Source organism: Bubalus kerabau, chromosome 17, assembly GCF_029407905.1.
Source record: "Bubalus kerabau isolate K-KA32 ecotype Philippines breed swamp buffalo chromosome 17, PCC_UOA_SB_1v2, whole genome shotgun sequence".
NCBI classification, from domain to species: domain Eukaryota; kingdom Metazoa; phylum Chordata; class Mammalia; order Artiodactyla; family Bovidae; genus Bubalus; species Bubalus kerabau.
In genome coordinates, this window is record NC_073640.1 from 15301915 (window position 1) to 15325019 (window position 23105).

Here is a 23105-nt window from a genome sequence, read left to right on the forward strand (position 1 = left end):
GACTCTTTGCAACCCCATGGACTGTAGCCCACTAGGCTCCTCTGTCCGTGGGATTCTCCAGGCAAGAATGCTGGATTGGGTTGCCATGCCCTCCTCCAGGGAATCTTCCTGACCCAGGGATCGAACCCACGTCTCCTGTATTGGCAGGCGTGTTCATTACCACTACTGCCATGGGAAGCCCAATGTGAGCACCAAATAACATTTATCTTATTAAATCTCTGAGACTGGAGGTTGGTTTGTTTCGGCACTTAGCCTACCCTGATTCATGTGCTTATTAACAGAACCTCTTGTTTATCCCAGAAGACAGAGTACTCAACAGAGAGACTATGATTTGCCAGCCTCCCTTGCAGCTCAGGTTGCCTAATGAAAGGTAAGGGAATATGTTTGGGTAGGGCATCTGGGAAAGCTCCTTGAGAAAAAAACAGACACATAGTACATTCCATTTTTCCTTCTTACTTCCTGGAAGGCAATACAATGGCTGGCGAACAATATTTGAACCAGGAGGTACTAAGGTTGGTAGAACAAAGGATACAAAGAATCTGAATTCCTGATGGCTGTGGAGCCAGTGTACTGACTCTGAGCTCCCTATTTCTAGACTTGTTTTACAAAGAAGAAAAATAAGCCCCTGTATGTTACAGCCACTGTTATTTGGAGTTTTCTGTAAATGTACCTCCACTAATCCTAACACCTCCATTCCTTAACTGTGAAAACGTAGGAATCCTAGAAAGGTTGCTGCTGCTGCTGCTGCTAAGTCGCTTCAATCGTGTTCGACTCTGTGTGACCCCGTAGACGGCAGCCCACCAGGCTTCCCTGTACCTGGGATTCTCCAGGCAAGAACACTGGAGTGGGTTTCCATTGCCTTCTCCAATGCATGAAAGTGAAAAGTGAAAGTGAAGTCACTCAGTCGTGTCCAACTCTTTGCGACCCCATGGACTGCAGCCTACCAGGCTTCTCTGCCCATGGGAGTTTCCAGGCAAGAGTACTGGAGTGGGTTGCCATTGCCTTCTCCGCCTAGAAAGGTTAGGTGAGGTAATATATAGGATCAAAATACAAACTATGCCATCTGGACAGAGCTTTGTCACATAACTGCACTGGGGTATAATTATTTATTTACACCCGGAACTTGCTTCATAGCTCCTGAGCCTCAGTTTCTTCTGTAAAATGGAGATAAAAACACCAGCGTGAGACAGACAGACCTGAGGCAGCGGGGCCTCCTTTCCCGGCCTCCCGGGTCCCCCTCCCCTCCCTCCTCCACTCTGCGTTCTCCTTGCAGCCTGTCGCTGCCCCGAGATGTCCGCCCGCATTCTCAGATGTTCATGGCACGTGACTGGAACAATCCGATTACCTGTGTTACAGCTGCTTAATGATCCGGTCACTAAGTAGTCACAGCAGCTCCAGAGACACCACCTTCCTGGGAGGAAACCCCACCCCCTCCCCCAGGCGAGGGCAGGTTTCCAAGGGAGCCATCCTGTACTCTTCTTTTTGTTTTTCATCCTGTACTCTTCTGCCCACCTCACAGGTACAAACAAAGGAAAGGTGCTGACAGGAGGCCTCTTAACCTACTTTCCTCTAAACAGGAGTTGAGCCTGCCCAGGTGACAGGAACTCATGAAAGCAGGTATTTCAAGGAGTTGACATCTGTACACAGCCAAATGCTGACGTTTAACCATGCCACTGCCCTTTATTCTTTGTGGACTGTCCGTAGAACTCCCTGTGGCAGAGAGAAAAACCCAGGACTCTCCTGGACTCTGGGCTGCTGGGCACAGTTGCACAGGTTGTTCACTGCACAAGGTGTGCAGGCAGGGGGACAGTGGCTATCCCACACTGCACTTGCAAACCTTCCACATGGCTTGGGCTATAGTTACTAGGGGGAGAAAACAGCTTTTTCTAATTTGTATACAGATACTATATGAGCTAGTGACAGCTTAGATCATTGACTGATTACAACTCCTGTCTTTGTGTAGTTTCTACCTCTTTTTGCTCATCACAAGGCTTCCAAATACACAGAAAGCATTGAAAGCACGTTGTGGGGATTTGGGGCACTCCCTGGAGATTAAGCGTCCTTACCCTGGTGCATTATCCTGACTTAGGGCTGCTTTAATCCTCCTCTCTCCGACTATCTTGCAACAATAAATGTCCATCAGCCAGGCTTTGCTTGCAAAATTGGAGGAAGTTAATCGGCGAGGCTTGTGCTTCTTCCAGCCCAGCGTTTCTCATGATGTACTCTGCATAGAAGTTAAATAAGCAGGGTGACAACATACAGCCTTGATGCACTCTTTTTCCTATTTGGAACCAGTCTGTTGTTCCATGTCCAGTTCTAACTGTTGCTTCCTGACCTGCATATAGGTTTCTCAAGACATGAGTTTGAGTGAACTCCGAGAGTTGGTGATGGACAGGGAGGCCTGGCATGCTGCGAGTCATGGGGTCACAAAGAGTCGGACACGACTGAGCGACAGAACTGAACTGAACTGAATCGGCGAGGCTAAAGTGAACCCTGGGTAACAAGCATGCTTCTTTAACTGACAACCATGGGCTGGATTACCTGCGAGGATCCAAGAAACCTGTCTAGGCCCACCTTATTTTTCAGTCCTTCCAACCACTGGTCCTCGAGTATTATTTCCAGAGGAGACCCCCTCACATTTGATGTTGAAGTGGGCACATGAAAATATAGAGTACCTGAGTACAAGCCAAGGGATTTAGATGCTGCTTATGGTGGATGGAAGCACGAGGGAAAAGGAAGTGAAAACTGCAGAGGAGACGGGCTCATGGTCTGGAGCCTCTCATTGTAGCAGACTCACAGAAGTGCTCAATGAATAATGGGGCATTCTCAAAGTCAACCCACAGGGACTCCCACTGGCCAAACCTAGGACGACTAGGGCAACAGAATATATATTGTTGATCACAGGTTACAACCCAGAGCAGAAAGAAAAACAAATCCAGGGCTCTCTTGGAATCTGGGCCTGGGTACAGTTGCACAGGTTGTTGACTGCACAAGGTATGTAGACAAGGGGCCAAGTTTTAGCACCAATGGGTTCTAAAACTAGTGAGAGAAAGGATGCCGAGTAAAAGGAGTTTTGCATAGCCTCAAAGAGGAGAGTGAACAAATTGGCTTAAAACTCAACATTCAAATAACTAAGAATGGCATTCTGTCCCATCACTTCACGGTAAATAGATGGGGAGACAATGGAAAGTGTCAGACTTTATTTTGGGGGGCTCCAAAATCACTGCAGATGGTGACCGCAGCCATGAAATGAAAAGACGCTTGCTCCTTGGAAGAAAAGCTATGACAAACCTAGACAGCATGTTAAAAAGCTGAGACATCTCTACCGACAAAGGTCTATCTAGTCAAAGCTATGGTTTTTCCAGTGATTATGTATGGATGTGAGAGTTGGACCATAAAGAAGGCTGAGCACCAAAGAATTGATGCTTTTGAACTGTGGGGTTGGACAAGATTCTTGAGAGTCCCTTGGACTGCAAGGAGACCAAACCAGTCAATCCTAAAGAAAATCAGTCCTGAATATTCACGGGAAGGACTGATGCTGAAACTGAAACTCCCATGCTTTGGCCACCTGATGCAAAGAACTGACTCCTTAGAAAAGACTCTAATTCTGGGAAAGATTGAAGGCAGGAGGAGAAGGGGGTGACAGAGGGTGAGATGGTTGGATGGCATCAATGACTCAATGGACATGAGTTTGAGCAAACTCTGGGAGATGGAGAAGGACAGGGAAGCCTGGCATGCTGCAGGTTACAAAGAGTCGGACATGACTGAGGGACTGAACTGAACTTAAAGTAGCTCCCGACAGGTATTTATCAACCACAAAGGGGGAAACGGTGACTTTACAGAGGAGAGACATCACCCTGCCCAGGTGGTCAGTTACCATCACCAACGTTGGGACAAAGGGCTCCTGAGATGATTCCCTGACAAGGATACAACATCATTTCTGGGGCATTCCTGCCAGAAACTCATGAGTGAATCTAATCACAAGGAAACATCAGATAAACCCACATTGAGAGCCATTCAACAAAATAACAGGCCTTCCCTCATCAAAAATGCCACACTCTTCAAAGACTAGAAAAGACTGAGGGATGGTCCAGATTAAAGGAGGCTAAAAATCCAGGATAACTGAATGGGACCTGTGGTCCTGGGTTTGACTTTGACTCAATCAGAGTGAGAGACCTCTGTGCCCTCTCTTGGACTTAAAGGATGCTCGTGGGCGCATCGGTGACATTTGAATAAGCTCCCCAAAGTAGATGAAAGTATTGTACCAGGGATGAATGCCTCCTTTTGACATCCTTCCGGTGGTAATGTTCCAAAGTGCCCCTGTTTTTAGGAAATTTATGCTGGAATGTTTAGAGGTAAAATGATATCACATGTGCCAGATGAGACAAAGCAAGTTTGGTAAGATGTTAGCCTTTGGGGATGCTGGGTTGAAGGTTTACGGAAATTCTTTTACTCTTTTTGTAACTTTACTGAAGGTCCAAAATTATTTCAAAACAGAAGGTTTGCGTGGGTACTCCGTTTCTGTGTGTGTCTGTGGGGACACTCACGCCGGTTCACACAGCTGCTGGGAGGATCTCAGGAGACACTTGATGGAAAATGCCCAGCCCAGGTCCACCATGAGGTCCCACAGCTCCCAGAGGAGCTGCTATTACCGCTCGAGTAAAACAAAAAGCAAAAAAGTCCCCCTTCATGAGTTTCCCTCCTCAGAAACTTGCCTGTCCTCACCGGTGCTCCCCAGCCTAAGTGTCTGCACGATGTTGAATCCAATTCCTTCCTCCCAACAAGCTCCCCGGGTCACTGACAACAGAATTTGACCACATTGGTCTAATGATTCATAGCCTGAGAATTGGCCATAGGGCCATATTAGATGCTTGTGTTACCGTAATTCTCTTAATAGCCATTGACAGAAGGACAAACTCAGAAAAGCCCACACTCGGGGTTGTTAACTTCCTCAACCAGTTACTGAGGCAGGGCTGTACCGGCCGAGGCTCTGGGGCTATTGCCTGCACTGCGTGCTGGCGAGGCTGCTTTCCAGCAATGGATTTAAACGGTCGGCCGGGGACACGTCCAAAGCCGCTGATGATCTCAGGTAATTGGATTTGGAAGATGACTTTCTGGCCTTGGCGTTTAGCTTGGAGTCCTGGAGGGTTCCCTCATCCGTATGGAAATGGCCCAGAGGTTTCCCCAGTGGCCAGATTCCTGGCATCGTCAGGAGGCCAGGAGATGTCCATGGCACAAGACCTCCCTCGACACCGCCGGCAAGGAGGATGCCGTAATGCTTTGGGGGAGAGAACAGCGCCTACGGCTTTTGGCTCCCCTTCCAGCATCTGTTTTCTTTTTGGCTGGTTGGGAAGATAGAACGGAACACATGAAGTATCTTTGCTGGACAGCGTGTTACACAAAGAGATGGGGATTTTCACAGATAACGGCTATTTTAGTGGACAGGACAACTCCATCCTGGGATAAGGAAATAGAAGTATCTCCAACCCCAGCAGACTCTGTGCCAGGCACATTTTTTTTTTTTTTTTAACAAATACCATCTCTTTGAATGTTCACACCAGCCCTGCAGGTAAGAGGGGCAGAGACTTGACTCTGTTTTAAACAACAAACTTGCCAGGACCCTGCAGCCCAAGGGATCCCAGGCAGAATCTAATCTCTGAAGCGTGTGCTGCCCTCCTTATTTCTGGAAAAACCCATCCTAGGGAGATTCCCCTGGTGACCTCCCTGTCCACAAGCCCTGCTTTGAGGGTCCTTATTGTCAAGAATTGGAACTCCAGAATAAGGACCAAAACACGTGTCGACCATCCCTGTGAACTCTGACCCTGGGTGAGTCACCCTGCTCGTGTTTCAGTGACTCAGCCCAGCCTGGAGCGAGGACCACGTCAGAGAAAGCTGTGTTGCCATGGATACTGCTCCCCCCTTCCGAACTGACATTCCAAAGCATTTCATGGACACTGAATCAGCACCAGAAAGTTTCCAGGCAGAGGACCCTCAGTTCAAACCAAGACAGAAGCTCCTCCAAGTCGTGAGTGGGGCCTCCCTTGCTCCAGGGAGGTCTTCTGGGGGTGACGATAGTAGCCTGTGCCCCTTTTCCAGTTGTAGGAACATTTCTGGAGCCCCAGCTGTGTGCCGGGCTGGGGGCTGGAGCAGTGGACCAGGGGTGCACAGCTTCAGCCCCTTGGAAGCTTAAATCCTCAGGAAACACTTCTGGATCCCGCAACCAGGCCGGCCAAGGCGGAAAAGTACCCCCACAGGAGCTAAGTGAGAAAGGCTTTTAGCTGAAATGCATTGGGACTTACAGACCGTGATGTTTGCCGGGCAAAGTGCGTGTTTGTATTTTATCTACTATTCATGGTCCAGTTCTATACTGTGATGTGGAAGTTAAGTCTCATAAATTTCCCCAGAAGACAAAGATCTGATGGACAAGGTTTGGTGTGCATCTGTCTGTGTAAGTCAATCAGGTTGTAATCAGCCATAGGGAGACAGGTTGCTTGCCAAGCCCGTCCACCCTCACACACCCCACGCCCACACTCGTGCCTTCCTTCCCCAGACAGTTTGATAATGGATCCCTGCCAGGCTCGTCCACTCTGAATAGTCATTGGAAAGACTGATGCTTCCAGAGCTCCAGTACTTTGGCCACCTGATGCGAAGAACTAACTTATCAGAAAAGACCATGATATTGGGAAAGATTGAGGGCAAAAGGAGAAGGAGCGGCAGAGGATGAGATGACTGGATAGCACTACCAACTCAATGGACATGATTTTGAGCGAACTCTGGGAGACGGTGAAGGACAGAGGAGCCTGGCACGCGGCAGTACATGGGGTCCCAAAGAGTTGGACACGACTTAGCAATTGAACAACAGCACTGTTCTTCCAGGGACCTGGCCCCTCTATAGCTCTGACTAGTCTGACCCCATGAGGCTCATCCCACTGTCCATCAGTCCCTGGCGTCCACACGGCCCACCTCTCCAAGCTTGACACCTCCCTCTTTCATGCCCCAAAGCAGTGGCAGCCCCCAGGGTGCCGCCCCCCGGTACTGCCCTGCTCTGCACAGGCCCCACAACGGTCCTCAACATTACAGGCTGTCCTTCTGTCCAATTCCCCTCAAATGTCCCAATCTGACCCTGCAATGCCCCACTTCCTCCCAGAAGCCTGATGCTGCCCCCTCCCTCCACCTTGTGAACTGGGGAGTGATTCAAAATTGACTTAACTCCAGGAAGATCGTATTTGCAGTCGAGCTCACAAAACCTGACATCTTTGTGAAGCTGGCATTATTTCGGAAGACTCACACCGGGGTCAGTTGACCTGCGTTGAGGGCTGCGGGGCCAGGGGAGGGGTCAGGATGCTCACTGCCCTGGGAGTCTTAGAGGAGAGGAGGTCCAACTCCCCGCCTTGGCGAGCAGTTGCCTGGGGGCTGGAGGGCAGAGAAGCCACGGCTGTGCTCCATGGCCATGGGCAGAGCCCTGGACCTGCTGCGCTTTCACTTCCGTGAAAAACCTGAGGTGGCTTGAAGTCCTCACTATTGAAAAGAACGGCAAAGCCCTTTGCCAAAGCAAGTTCACCCCCTGGGGCTCAGCTCAGAGGTTATTTTTGTGTTGGGCAAGCATGCTAAGGTGTTTCCTGGAGGTGTTTGTGAGGCTCCCTTAAGCCACTGACCGGTCCTCCTGCAGCCGTGCGGCTCCGGGAGAAAGAATTCAGTGTGGACCCTATTTTTGTACTCTTTTCCCTGAAATAGAACAGCGAGATTCTGTCCGGCTTGCATTCCGGGGGCTCTGCCTCTCAGGGAAGGGCTTCCCTTGTCTGCTGCTTCCTCGGACCCGCACAGCGGGAGGCCGGCTTGGCAGGAAGACAGCAGGGGGCCAAGGTCTCCCGGACTCTCAGCTGTCTGGCCGGGGGTCTCACTGCAGCCCCTTCCTCCCCGTGGACAAGACAGGACGTGGCTCAGAGACTCCTGGAGGTCGCCTGGCCCTGGTTCTGCTCAGCAGAGGGGTGCCTTGAACCCGTTTCCCCAGATCATGGGGTTCCTGTTGGGGGATGGTGAGGGGACCCCGGGAAGATGTGGATGGACCATTTCCATCACTCCCTGGAGCAGCAGCTGGCTCTGGGGCGGGAGGGGCAGGGGCCTTGGGAACCACTGGGGCCTTCCTCAGACCTCAGGTCTGCCCCCAACCAGCTTCGAATTTCGGACATACCCTCCCACGTGGGAAGTCACTGGGCTGCCTGATTAAATACAAGACATCCAAGTCAAGTGGAATTTCAGCTAAACAGTGATTTTCTTTTTTTTTTTTGGTATAGCAGTGGACATACTTTTATAAAATATGGCCCACTGTTGATCTAAAATTCAAATTTCCCTGGGTGCCCTGTATTTTTAGGGACTGCAGCCAGCAACCCTCCCTGCGTATGAAGCCGCTGGAACACCATGCACTCAGCAGCGAGTTCCCCACTGGGTTGCTTCAATCAACAAACATTCGTCATGCGTCTGCTCTGGGCCAGGGCCTGGGACACAGCCCCGAGCAGACAGTCTCTGTGTCCCGTGGCCACTGTAAGGAACACTATGAATTCAGGTGGCTTAAATGGCACACATGCATTCTCTCACCGTTTTGGGGGTCAGACGTCCAACAAGAGTTTTACTGGGCTAAAACCAGGTGTAGGAGCTGCACGTATCTCTGGAGTCGCTAGGGGAGAATGTTTCCTGGCTTCTCCCTGATTTTATTTTATAAAATTATTTACTGATGGATTTGGCTGTTCCGGGGCATACTAGCGGCATGTGGGATCTTGTTTTCAGTTGGGGCTCCTGAACACTTAGTTGTGGCAAGTAGGATCTAGTTCCCTGACCAGGGATTGAACCTGGGCCGGCTGCACTGGGAGCACAGAGCCTTAGCCACTGGACCCCCAGGAGAGTCCCCTCCCTGACTTCAGAGGCACCAGCACTCCTTGGCCAGGGGCCCCTCCCTCCACCTTCCAAGCCAGGACATGTCGAGGGTCATCAGGGAGCCATCACTCTGGCTCTGAGGGTCCCAGTTCTGCTTTCCCACCCACTCTTAGGGACCCTGTGATTACCGTGGGCTCAGCAAATGATCCGGAGAGTCTCCCAATCTCAGTACCACCTGTGACCCTAATCGCCCTCTGCCGTGGGGGGAGGGGGAGAAGGACAACCTTTTGACAGGTTCTGGGGGTGAGGACCAAAGTGGGGGGCTCATTCTGTTTTCATGGTCTCTGACCCCACAGAGTGCACAATTTGGGGTTGGAGAAAGGCAGATGAGAAACAAGTAAACAAGGAATAAATGTGTTTACATAGAGTGTATATTATTCCTCCTCCTAGGTATGTCCCTCCTCTCAACCCTGGGGGCACTGGGCGCAAACCCAGCTTCTGGAACACCCCTGGGAGTCCAGCAGTGAAGAATCCACCTGCCGATGCAGGGGACGTGGGTTCGATCCTCAGTCGGGGAATGAAGATCCCATGTGTCTTGGGGCAACGAAGCCTGCGTGCTGCAACTGCAGAGCCCACGCACTCGGGAGACCATGCTCCACTATGGGAGAAGCCTGCCCGCCACAACGAAGACCCAGTGCAGCCAAAAAGCAAAATAGCCACTTGGCTTCTATGTGATGGACTCAAAATCCGGACTCATGACGCAGAACAAATAAGGACAAGCAGCACTCAACATAACGAACCACTTTGGGGAATTGGCTGTATCTACAGGCGTAGGCCAGTGGTAAAGAACCCACCTGCCAATGCAGGAGATGCTAAGAGACATACATGGGTTTGATCCCTGGATTGAGAAGATCCCCTGGAGGAGGGCATGGCAACCCATTCCAGTATTCTTGCCTGGAGAATCCCATGGACAGAGGAGCCTGGCAGGCTACAGTCTATGAGGTTGCAAAGAGTCAGACACGACTGAAGCAACTTAGCACACACGCATGCACAGGCCTAGCTCATGACAGAGTCCACATTCAGGCATATTCCCAAGTGCGTGTGTGGCCCCCAGGAGACAGGCACGAATACTCAGGCAGCACTATTGCCAACAGGCAGCGGCTGGCAACTATTTCAGCACCTCTCCACAGCTCCATGAATAAGGCACTATGGAGTAATTGTACATGATTATCCTGCAAACATGAGCCCGAACAAACTTTGCTGCACACGGCCCTGGGGGTGATTCTCACCCTCGTCACGCTGAGCCAGGCATTAGCACACCTACTCAGACAGGTGACCCAGATCTGCGCCCATGCGGGTGTCCGGCTGTGTCGACCTGCCTGAGCTGGGCCCACTTTTCGCTGAGTGGCCCCAGGTTGTCATGGCGGAAAGAGGGGCATGCAGTTGATCTGGAAGGGAGAGGGGAGCGGCCGCAACACGCCCCTCTCGGGCACCCAAAGTGCCCCCAGTGCACCTTGTCCCCCTCTCCTTCCTGCTCGCCTGCCTCGCGGACCACCAGTGACCCCTGGACCGCCACCGTAGAAGCAGCTTGCGTCCATCGAGGGACCGGGTTCCAGCCGGGGAACACGTGTGCCAGCCTGCTTTCCAAGGTTAGTCCCTGCAAACCGCACTCAAGGCACCAATGCTTCTGGAAGGCGGGGCAGAACTCATCTCTGACCCTCCCCAGCTCCTCCCACAGCCGTGTCCGGTCCAGTCCCTATGATAAATCCGTCGCATCACTCAGGGTGGTTCTGCCTCCCTGGCCGAGGCCGGGCTGATAAGCCTTATCAGGACAGGGGAGTGGGAGGCACTAGGGCGCTGGGGGCCGCAGGGACTGGTTCCAGGCCAGTGTTTACCTCTCAAAAATCCATCAAGCTGCCTGCCTATGACATGCATATTTCAATAAGCACTTTTTTTTAAGGGCGTTTTTTAAGTTTTGCGACCAGGGTTATTTTTTAATCCCGATGCTTATCAGGCTCCCATAGCAAGCGGTTTTGCTCAGCGGGTCTGCCGGGCTCCGGGCTCAGAGGAACAGGGGCCGCCTTATCTGCTCCTGTGAATTCCCAGGGTCTGGGAGGCCTCAGCCCCGGGCGCCGGTTCAGGGATGGTCACTGCGCCGAAGTAGACGCAGCGTCCCTGGGAACCAGGACCCAGGAAGGGCTGGGAAGAGGAATGCACAGTCCCTTCTCCCCTGTAGCTGCTTCTGTCAGCTGAAAGAGCCCCTCGGCCCCCTTTACATTTTAATAGCCTCTTATCTCGGGGCACTGCCCAGGGGAACTGACCGCTCTCGTAAACGTCCCAGGGCGGGGGGCTGTTTTATGTGCTTTTCCCACCAGCTCTCAAGGGGACCCTGAGAAAGACACTGCCCTGCACCGGAGGGCCGGGTGGGGGACGTTCCGACAGACTGCCTGGGTCAGCCAGGGACAGGGCCACGCCCCGGGGGTGGCAGCGTCATCCCCAAGAAGTGGCTTTATCCACTCAATAGCCCCTGAGAGGACCTTGCTGCATCTCAGATGCTGCCCACCCGATAGTTACGTCCCCGCCCTCCCCAGGGGCGAGCAGGTTGGGGGTGGGCTCCTGGGGTCCCATGGCCAGGAGGCCTCCATCCTCCACTCACCATCTTCCCCAACACACAGCTTCATCCACTCAGGATACTCAGAATGCAAACGCCCCCCTGGGACCTGGCCAATTCTTTAAAAACTCGTCCTGAACTGAAATGGGCCAGCCGCCTCATCTCTGCAAGGCTTTTTCAAGGGAGGAAGTTCTCTGAAAACGTCCTCTTAGGAGTGGAGGTGCAGCTCCTCCCCGCCTTCCTCCGCATCACTCCCCCTCCCCTCCCGGGCCCCTCCTCTTTCACCCCAGCACCCCCTCACCCCCTCCCCCGCCCCCCACTGTACAGGGGGGGCCTGGGTCCGGGCGACCCAGCCGCAGGGGAGAGCCCCAGATGGGAGTCAGGCCAGCTGTCCTGGGTCCCTCCACACAAATCCTACCAGTTTCAGATGGAGGTCCAGTGTGGGGAGCGGGCCCAAAGGCAGACCTCTGAGCAGGGCTGGAGCAGATGCCCGTCCTCTGGCCAGTGCTGCTCAGCATTCCAGAGGGTGTGTGGGCCTGGGGCGCGGTGGACTAGCACCTGCAGAGCTGCTCTACCTACATCTGGCCTCTCACTTCTGCCACGCCGGGAGCGCCAAGCAGCTGCCAGGTCGGCTGTCGCCTTGCTGCCACTCTCAGGAGGATGCTGTCCCTCAGGGCACTCTGCACTCCTCCTGCAACCCTGAAGAATTCTGGAGGCCCTGACGGCTTGGTGGAGGGAGCTGGTGGGAAGAAGGGGTTGTGGTTTAGTCGCTCAGTTGTGTTGACCCTTTGTGACCCCATGAACTGTAGTCCGCCAGGCTCCTCTGTCCATGGGATTCTCCAGGCAAAAATACTGGAGTGGGCTGCCATTTTCTCCTCTAGGGGATCTTCCCGACCCAGGGATCGAACCCATGTCTCCTGTGTTGGCAGGCATTTATCACTGAGCCACCTGGGAAGCCAGGGAAGGTGGGGGGAGAGGTGACAAACCATGAGCACCTGGCGTCTGCACACTCCTCGCAGGGACACGCTGATCCCATGGGGACTCACGGGGAAGATAAAGCACTACCTCCGACCGTGTCTGCCCCTGGCACCTGACCGTCCATTTATCCATTGGCTCTCTAACCTGTGTCTGTTCTGAATGGTCAGTGGCTGGGCTCTGGGGAACCCCAGCTTCCCAGCTCTTGACTGAATGGCTGGGACAGGGTCTCCCTTCTCCTGGTGCTTCTGTGTTTCTCATCTCTTAGGTGCATTTGATGCAGACAAAGAGCCCTCTCTCCCTGATATCTAGCTGCAGCCACTAGAATTCCACCATCAAAGCCACCCTCTGGACTTAGGAAAGATACACGTGAAAACACAAATGAGACCAAACCAGATAACACCTTGGCAATAAATTGTGGGATGGACTGAAACGCAAGGGATGCGAAGTTCCTGCGACAGGCCGGTGGTTTCACCTCCCTCCTCCAGACACTTGCTGCACAGTTGGCTCCTATCTGCGCCCACCTGCCCCGGCCTCTCCACCCAGGATGACCGCGTGTGCGTCATCCTCGCCACCAGGGGGCGCAGAGGAGTCCAGTCTCTGCACCTGGAGACCCAGGTTCAGGCTTACACTGCCTGTTCTAACTTGGGTTTAATCGCAAATACATGGAAAATTTATGTTGAACAATTTTTTTAACAAAAGAATCTGCAGATTCTTTAATCCCAGCCTGGAAGAGCGTGGTATGCAGTGGGCACTGGGAATGTAGGGTTTTTTTTTAAATCAAGAGCCTTGGTTGATTGTGATGAAGTGGGGTGGGGTGTCTGGACTACCTGTCTGTCTGCTTTTTAATCATGAGCTCACCCGCAAAGGGCAGCAGCACTGAAATTCCACAAAGAACACTAGTCACACCATCACTGAGCATCACAGCGATGCGGAGGACAGCGGAAGAAGCAGCCTGGTGAGTCCTTTCTCCGTGTCTCTCTAGTCTTCCGACCATGCCTGAGGTTCCCCGGTCTATGACACCCTGAGGAGGGGGGCAGGCATTGGGCACCTTGTGGATGAGAAGAGGCAGCCAGAAGTAACAGAGGCCGCTGGAGAAAGGAGTCAGAACTAAACAATCAATAAGAAATAAATACTTGAAAAGTGAAAAAGTGCGTGGGAGGAATTGGGAGATTGGGATTGACACATATACGCTATTGGTACTATGTACAAAGCAGACGACAGTGAGATCACTCTGTACAGCCTAGGGAGCTCTACCAGGCACTTGTGGGATCTGAGTGGGAAGGAAAGCCAAAGCAGAGGGGCGCGATGTACACATATGGCTGATTCTCTTTGCTGTACAGCAGAAAAGAACACATTGTAAAGCAGTTAGTGGTAGTTTAGGTGCTCAGTCGTGTCTGACTCTTGCAACCCTCTGGACTGTAGCCCACCAGGTTCCTCTGTCCGTGGGGTTTCCCAGGCAAGAATGCTGGAGTGGGTGGCCATGCCCTCCTCCAGGGGCTCTTCCTGACCCAGGGGTCGAACCCAGGTTTCCTGCATTGCAGGTGGTCTCTTTACCAACTGATCTACCAGGGAAGCCCGTAAAGTGACTGCACTCCAATAAAAATTACAAAAAAGAAAAAAAGAGTGAAAAAGTTAAAATGGTGGGCATCCACAGACAAGGAAGATGACTCAGTTCTCCAGCAGCCTCTGCACCTTCTGTAATTTCCTGTTTTATTTCTCTAAAGCCCTCTGCCTGGGTCCCCATTCAGATGCGCTTTCCCCATTCCAGCGTGTCCCTGTGTCCATGTATATCCTTGTGCAGAGTTCTGTGGGCAAAGAATTTGCACAGGTGGTCTTGTGTCAAATACTACCCTCTCCCTGAAGCCGGTGCTCTGCGACAACCTGGAGGGAGGTAGGAGGAGGGAGGTGGGAAGTGGGAGGAGGGAGGTGAGAGGAGGGAGGTGGGAGGAAGGAGACGACACATGTATGCCTATGGCCGATTCGTGCTGATGTATGGCAAAAACCATTACAATATTATAAAGTAATTACTCTTCAATTACAATTTTTTTAAAGAGACCAAAAAAAAAAAAAAATCTCCCTCTCCTTCTCTTCACCCACCTCCTGCCCCTGCCGCCCTGGCCAGGACAGCACAAAGACCAATCCATGGTTTGGATGGACTCAATCTGTGGACCCTAACTGGTGCCCCACACCCGGGGGTGGGCACCTCCCACGTACTGTCCAGTGCCCTGGTGGCAGACTCCTGCATCCTCACCACCACAAACAATGCCTGGATGGACATCTCTGCTCATGTCCTGTGTGGGCCAGATGTGAAAGGCTTCCGCAGGGGGCTAACCCAGGGTGGCCTGGCCCCTGGGATATTTGAACACGTAATCTGACTGCTGACTCGTCAGAGTTTCATGCTTCAACCATAAGGGGAAGAATCATTAGTCTGATAAATACTGGTATCCTATGATGCAAATGTGCTCGGGTCTCGGATTGCAGAAAAGCCACTTCAGAGTGGGACACATGTGCATCGTGGACGGTGACCCTGCGGTCATGTAAGTGAAGTGGGGCTATGTCCTGATAAATGCACCCGAAGTCATGAATGCATTTAATGCGCCTCTCCTACCGAGCATCACAGCTTGATCTGGCGTACCTCGAATGTGTGCAGGACACTAACATCAAACCACCGCTGGGCAACATCATCAACACAGCCTGTTTTATAAATCAAGTGTTGACCATCTCATGGAATTCATCGCATACAGTACCTAAAGTGAAAACCAGAAAGGGGGTAGGCGCACAGGCCATTCGCCCTCATGATCCTGGGGCTGCCCAGCAGCACGAGAGAGGGCCAGACCAGAAACCACTAGCCCTGGAAAGATCCAAACTCAAAGCATGGTTTTTACTGGGTGCACGCTGCTCTCACACCACCTTCAAGCGGAAAAATCCTAAGTCGAACCATCGTCATTCAGTGACAGTCTACACTGTTTGTTCTATAAAACTTTTCACTTTCTTCAAAAGCTTCTGAAACCAAACAGGAAGACACTTCCAGTGTTTGCGAGTGCAGAAGAAGATTAGGAAATATTCATCGCATGATCGGGGGCCGGCGGCACCAGTCCCACCTGGAGCTTGTTAGAGACGAGGAACTCGGACTCCACCCCAGGCCCTGGGTCAGAGATGTCAGGGGGTCCTCAGACAGGTCAAAGTTTGGGAACAAATGAGCGCAAATCTGAGCCATACATGGTAGAAGTACAGAGAACAGAGGGAGCAAGGGGCAAAGAAGGTAGATGGATGGATGTGAGGATACAGAGAGGGAGAGACACAGAGAAAGGTGATAGGCTAGCTAGACAGACAGATGGACGAGCTGACACTGGTCTTGGCAAATCACAGAACACAGAACCATGAGCTTGAATATTTTAAATGGACCTACTGTACGGCACGTGGCACTCTGCTCAAGGCTGTGTGGCAGCCTGGATGCGAGAGGGTTTGGGGGAGAATGGACACACGCATATGGACGGATGTGTCTGTTTGCTGTCCATCTGAAACCATCGCAACATTGATGTTAACTGGCTATACCCCAGTACAAAATCAAAAATTCAAAAGAAAAAAAAAAGAATTACGAGCTTGAAACTCCATCCCAGGAGCTTTTTGTGGCACAGTTATTAAACGTTGAGAGGCTCACCCCCCCAGGTTCCTCCCGATGAGGGTGGCGGGGGGCACTTGGTGGATGGGACCAAACCACCAACCGCCCGCCTCCAACAGATTTCAGCTTTAAGCCATTTTACAGAATGTCGGTTTCCATAGAAACTAAGATCCCAGGATGAGACATATCCTAGTCCAATGTGCCCTCATTCTGCAGACATGGAAACTGGGGCTCAGAGAGGTGAACTGCCTCCCCGAGGTCACACAGCTCCTCGGTGGCAGAGTCAAGCTGAGCTCACCTTCACGCAGGGCCTCTCTGTGGCAAATTCAGCCCTGAGTGCGGAAAAGAAGCTTCAGGAAGCACTCACGGGGCCGGGAGGGCAATTCCATGGGGGTCCGTGCCGGATTCTTGGCAGCCTGATTTTACAGAAGTGGGGAGGGTGACTCTCCTCAGGATGCCGAGGGAGCCGGCTTGCCCCCTCAACCCCACTCTGCCACCCGGTTCCCCCTAGAAATGCAGAAAGCCAAACCCACACACAGCTGGCGGTTTCAGTTTCCCGGCCAAGTTCATTGTGACATTATGAGACGAAAAGCACAAATGCAGTCCGATGGGACAGGCCGTTACCACGGTGCCATTCAGCGGGGTTTACGACTTTCCTGGAGCCTCTCGGCCGGGCGATGCCAGAGGGTGAGCCAGAAAAAGAAAATCCTTTAGGTGACGTAAATGCAGCCAGGACACTCGCGAGTGGCGTGCACTTTTCCTGCTGCGGGAAGGGTGGGGTGCGGGGCCATCTGAAAGCCAGACGGTGGGGGGGAAGGAGAAAAGGAAAAAAAACCTTGCCTGTGGACCCGCTCCATCCCACACGGTCCTCAGGCAGGGCACGCCCTTGCTTTTGGGCCGAGTGCATTTAACTCAATAAATGCTCGAGGTAATTAGCGGATGGAAGACACCCATTAAATCATTACGGCTGAGATCACCAGAGAGGGCATCAGACAGGACATTAATCGCATTATTTTATTTCCAGATAAAAGTTATTTTGGTGGAGCCAGGCTTGCCAGAGAAGACGGAGATAAGATCAGAGGCCTCCGTTCACTGCCAGATAGCCTGTTAGGGCTCTGAGGACAAGCCAGACTCGGATGGTCTGCAGCGATTTGTCTCAAACCTGAGGAGAAGCTCAAGATGCTGGAAGACTGGCTTGGGACATGGGGTGGCCAGCTGGGCCCGGTTGACCTGGGGATGTCCTGCTTTTAGCAGCCACAGGGCAACCCCAGGAACCTCCTTAAACCCTGGAGAAGCAAGCTGGGCTTTGTAGGCTCTGGGGGCGTTAGGCAAAGTGGGTACCTTTCTGTGGACCTAGCCACGGGAATAGCTTCCACTTGAAAGAAAGAAAAAAATACTTGTGCTCTTTCTTTCTCCCCCAAGAGAGGGATTCTCGGCTCCTTCGTAAACACAGAAGTTGGACTCGGTGCCCAGCCTTGGGTCTCTCTCTTGGCAGCCGCCCCGAAGCTACTTGTAGGCCGAAGAGAAGGGGAGGAGAGAGGTGAAGAGGGAAGGAAAGAGAGGAAGGGGGACAGAGAGAGAGAAAGCGAAACGGACGGTTTCCTGCAGAAGACACATTTCTAAAGATCAGACTCTAAGAGAAGGCGTCTGTAGGAATTGCACCCATCAGCCATGACACGGGCCCTGTTACTGGAGGTGTGTAACATCTGAAGGGCCAAGTCATTCCCTCTCTCCTTCCCTGTGTTTGTACAACTCGGCAGCCCCTTGACTAAAAACACTTGACCATGAAGAGGCTGGGGCTGCGGTGAGACAGAAACCAGGAGGGTATGGGTGGGTGTTGTTGGTGGGGAGGGCCCTGCCAGGCCAGGACCGGCTGCCTCTGTCCCCTCCCCATGAACAAATCCTGCCTTGCCCCACGTGGTGTCCTGGGGACTATGGAGGGAAGTTCAAGAGGGTTTGGACGATGGTTGGGCTTCGTTTGTAGCTCAGCAGGTAAAGAATCCGCCTGCAATGTGGGAGACCTGGGTTCCATCCCTGGGTTGGGAAGATCCCCTGGAAAAGGGAAAGGCTACCCACTCCAGTATTCTGGCCTGGAGAATTTCGTGGACTATATAGTCCATGGGGTCGCAAAGAATCAGACACAACTGAACGACTTTCACTTCACTGGCTCATCTGAAATGTAAGAGGTGACTTGTGAGGAGGCCCCGGGTTCTGGTTTGGTGGATCCCAGCTCTGGGCAGCAGAGAATGTACTGCTGCCCTACAAGGACTTAAGGAGCTGTGATTGCTGGAAAGGGCTGAGTTAAGACAACCCGGGACTCTCTAATTTTAAAGACCTGGTTTATCCATTTTATACTATAAATTGCATCACAGGGACTACCTTATTTTCAACAACCCCGGATCTAGCATCCTACTGTACAGATCTAAAATAGAAGTTAATTCTCGCTTTCTCTCTCTGTTACTTTCTCTCTCATAAAGCATTTCAAAGTAGTCATGGGGTACCAGTCATAACGACGATGATGGCAATTTAAAACACTAGATTGCCTACTATTTAATATTTGCCAACCAAGCCTAAATTGTTCAGAGGCATCGTTTCATGTCAACTTCACACCTGTTTTACATTGCTTTTACTTCATTGTTGTAAAATATACATGGCCTAAACTTTGCCGTTTAAACCGTTTTTAGGTGTTCAGTGGCATTAAGCACACTTATGCTGTTGCTCAGCCATCACCGCATTCCATCTGCAGGGAAGTTTTATCTTCCCAAACTGCCACTCTGTCCCCATTAAGCACTAAAGCCCCATCCTCCGCTCCCCCGGCCCCTGGCCCCCACCATTCTACTTTCTGTTTCTATGGATGTGACTCCTCCCGGGACCTCATTCAAGTGGAATTGGGCGACATTCATCCTTCTGTGACTGGCTTGTTTCGCTTGGCAGTGTCCTCAAGGTTCATCTTTGTCGTAGCAGTTGTTAGAATTTCCTTCCTTTTTAAGGCTGAGTAATACTCCACTGGGTGGGTGGACCACGGCATCTGTTCACATGTTGATGGACAGCTGCAGTTGCTTCTCCGAACCTCCTGTTCCAAGGGGCTCAACTAAAGGAAACACTTTGGCCTTCTGCAGGATTCTCTGTTGCTCTTTTACCCAGAACACGTGAGAGGCTCCCGGTCCTGGGATTCCAGGCCCATTTCTGACCACAGTGTGTGTGTCGTGTTTTCACAGAAGAGCCGAGATTTCCAGGGTTTGAGGCCACCCGGTTCTGAGGCTTTTCTGAGGCCTAGGAAGGAGGGAGGCCCCGTCCTGACCCCACTTTCCCCAGCGAACCTGGAAGCTCAGAATTCCACAAGCACTCCGCCCCCACCCCAGCAGTCAGGGAAAATGCTGGAATCCATCTCCTGGGTCCCAGCTGGATTCTTCACGCAGGAATTCAACAGACCCCCAAATAATGATCTCTCCAACCCGGAAGGGCCTGTCTGTTTCACAGACAATTCTTATCCACCAGATACTCCCCCAGCGAAACTCTTCTCCTCCCCCGTTGGCGCTGAGAATGCTTTGATAGCCTCTGCTCGACCAGCCCCAGACTTGTCAGGTCTTTGGAAGTTTCCCCAAAGATTTTCATTCACTCGGGATCAGCAGAAGCCCATGGAAAGCCAGGAACAAGCTCTCACTCTGCCCCACTCCTGGGAGCTGACGTTACACCCCTCCTCTTCAGCATAAACAGAGCTTGATCACTTTATACCCTTTGTATATTGTTTCTTAATATGAATGAAGTGAAACCGCTAACCGGTAGTCATTCAAATTATTGCCTAACGTAAACTGACAACTCGCACTGAAGTGTTTATCTTCAGAAACTGCGAAAACCGGTCACAGTTTAGTAATTAACTCACATTTACTTAACCCCAATGTTCACTCTGTTATTATTTTTATTTTTAATCGAGGAAACGAGGTTCGTTCTGCCGGATCAGGGTTTGATCTGATTTGTGGCCATTTATTTTCAGGTGACCTGGCCGGTTTCCTGGCCCCCGACGGCCCCCCACCCCCAACCGAGTCAGCCTCCCTGGGGACAAATGTGAAATCCACGCCACGGGCTCCAACACAAACAGCCTACCAGCCACTGGGCCCTGAAGCCTCGGCGGGCAGGGCTCGGGCCCAGACCAGGGCATGCTTTCAAAAGAAACAGAGACTTTCTACCTTTTTGCCAGCGATTCTGTAGGCAACATTTGTTTTCTATTTTCCTTTCCTTTTTTTTTTTTTCATTAAATCACTTTTATAAACTCCTCAAAAGTTTCAGTTTATTCAGTGACAATTAGTTTATGGCATTTCTGAAGTGGATTTAGATTCGAGTGATAAAATTACAAGCCAAAATTGCAACCATCATGGAAAATCCTGGTTCGTGTTTGGCCTTCGAGACCACAACTGAAAGATTACTGGCCGATGCCAAGGAGCAGGAAGGAGCAGCAATCACAGAACATTCCTGCCCACCAGCAGCCGGATCATGGTCTCGGGCCTGCGGGTGCAGTGCCCCAGGCGGTAGCCGCGGCGGGAAGCGGGTCCACCCGGCCGGCAGGTGGAAGGAGGGCAGATGGGCCTGCTCTAGCCTTGAAACATGGTCTTTCCTCCTCCAGCCCCAGGGCCAGCGCTTTCCTGAATTCCAGCCCGGCTGATTGCATCTCAGTTTCTTGGTGTTTAGCGGAGACCTTCCTGAGCCATTTCCTGATAGCAGCTGGGCGCCTTTTGAACCGTCGGCAGTGGGATTCTGGAACAATCTAAACTCGTAATGGCAGTTCCAGGGGCAGGGCTGACTGTGAACTCGCACAGGAAGTGCAACATGGGGCCAGCTCGCCCGCTGTAAAGTCTTTTTCCTTTGCGTGGTTTCGACCCCAACAATCCCCCTAGGTCCCGTGATCTGCGGGGTGGGCAGACCTGTGATGGGAACCAAGCCTTATGGAGCACTGGCTACGTCCCCTGGCACGGGGGACCCAGCAGTGGGCTGGAGAGGCCAGGTCCTCGCCTTCACGGGTGGGAGGCAGATAATAACGGAGAAAACAAACTAGGGCCCAGAGCGTTCCGAGTGGCAATCATGGCCATGCGGAAAACGGACAGTGACATGTTGGAGAGCACTCACTGCCGGATGGGGTGGGGTGGGAGAGCCAGGGTGGCAACCGAACTGAGACAGAGGAATGAGGAGGAGCTGAGAAGCAGCACCCCAGGCAAGGGGCTGGCACGTGCAAAGGCCCTGGACTTGGACAGTCCTTGGAGGTGTGCGATGCACAGAGATGATGACAGGCTGAGTGAGCACCTTCATGAGCCAGGCCTGGGGAGGTTTGGCTCTGGTGTGGCTGTGGGAAGCTGCCCCATCCTCCATATTCCTGTCTTCTTCTCTCCATGCCCCTTCAACGTGGAAGACCCCAGCAGTCTGCCCTCCATCCTCTCCTCTGCTCATTTCACGAGCCCTCCTGAATGACTCCAGTCCTCTCCACCTTCATTCACCTCCCGCAGGGGCAGGGAAGCATGAGAAACGTAACCTTGTGACCTCAGATCCTGAGCCAGCCCTCCACCGGACGGGCCGCACCGATAGTCGACAAGAGCCACAGGGGTCAAGAGGCCCTGCGGCCCTCACCTGCCCACCAAGAGGATGACCCTCCTCCCTCTGTTCCCAGGGCTCCTCTCGGACACCCATACACCCAGATGCAGGAGCTGGAAGGCCTCATAATTTCAAGTGTACAAGTAACCGATGTCCAATGTGAAAAATCTAAATATAGAAAAAAAAAAAAACACAAAAAAACACCAAAGAATCCAAACCACCACAGTTAACCAAACAGAGATCTTGTTCCCTCTCTTCCCTAGATAGATAGATGGACAGATAGATGGATGGATAGATAGACAGATGGACAGGCATAGAAAGATGGTATAGATTGACAGAGGTAGATACAGAGATATGCATATAGATGGATGGATATACACATGACATAGAAAAATACACATATATACACATACACACCTACAAACACACATACACAAAAAATGGCAAAAAAAAAAAAAAAAGGGAAGCCTAAACCAAGGTTGTGGCATCTGGTCCCATCACTTCATGGCAAATAAACAGGGAAAAAATGGAAATAGTGACAGATTTCATTTTCTTGGGCTCCAAAATTACTGTGGATGGTGACTACAGCCAAATTAAAAGAAGCTTGCTCCTTGGAAGGAAAGTTATGACAAACCTAGATAGCATATTTAAAAGCAGAGACATCACTTTGCCGACAAAGGTCTGTCTAGTCAAAGCTATGGTTTTTCCAGTAGTCATGTACAGATGTGAGAGTTGGACCATAAAGAAGGCTGAGCCCCAAAGAATTGATGCTTTCTAACTGAGGTGCTGGAGAAGACTCTTGAGAGTCCCTTGGACAGCAAGGAGATCAAACCAATCAATTGTAAAGGAAATCAGTCCTGAATATTCATTGGAAGGACTGATGCTAAAGCTCCAATACTTTGGCTGACTTGTTGGAAAAGACCCTGAGGCTGGGAAAGATTGAGGGCAGGAAAAGAAGGGGCAACAGAAGACAAGATGGTTGGATAGCATCATCAACTCAATGGACATGAGTTTGAACAAACTCCGGGAGAGTGAAGGACAGGGAAGCCAGGAGCGCTACAGTCCACGGGGTCGCAGAGTCGGACATGACTTATCGACTGAACAAGCAAACAAAAATCATACAGACTGTTTTACAACCCACTTTATTAACTTAATACTAATTTGGTGCCATGAACCATGTCATTTTTTCCCCCCATATAGCAGCATTTGTGTATTTTTACTGGCTCCTACTTTATGAGGCCAACACAATCAAACAACTCAGAGGTGAGTAGGGCCGACAGACTTGTCCCCACTGTCATGCCCAGCTTGCTAAACAGCGTGTGTGGACGTGGCCTCATGTGCTATCTTTATTCAAGAGGGAAACATACCTATGGATTATGTATTTGAACAGGAATAGTATCGCGCCATGCATATTTTTCCTCCAACTTCCCTTCTCTCTAACTG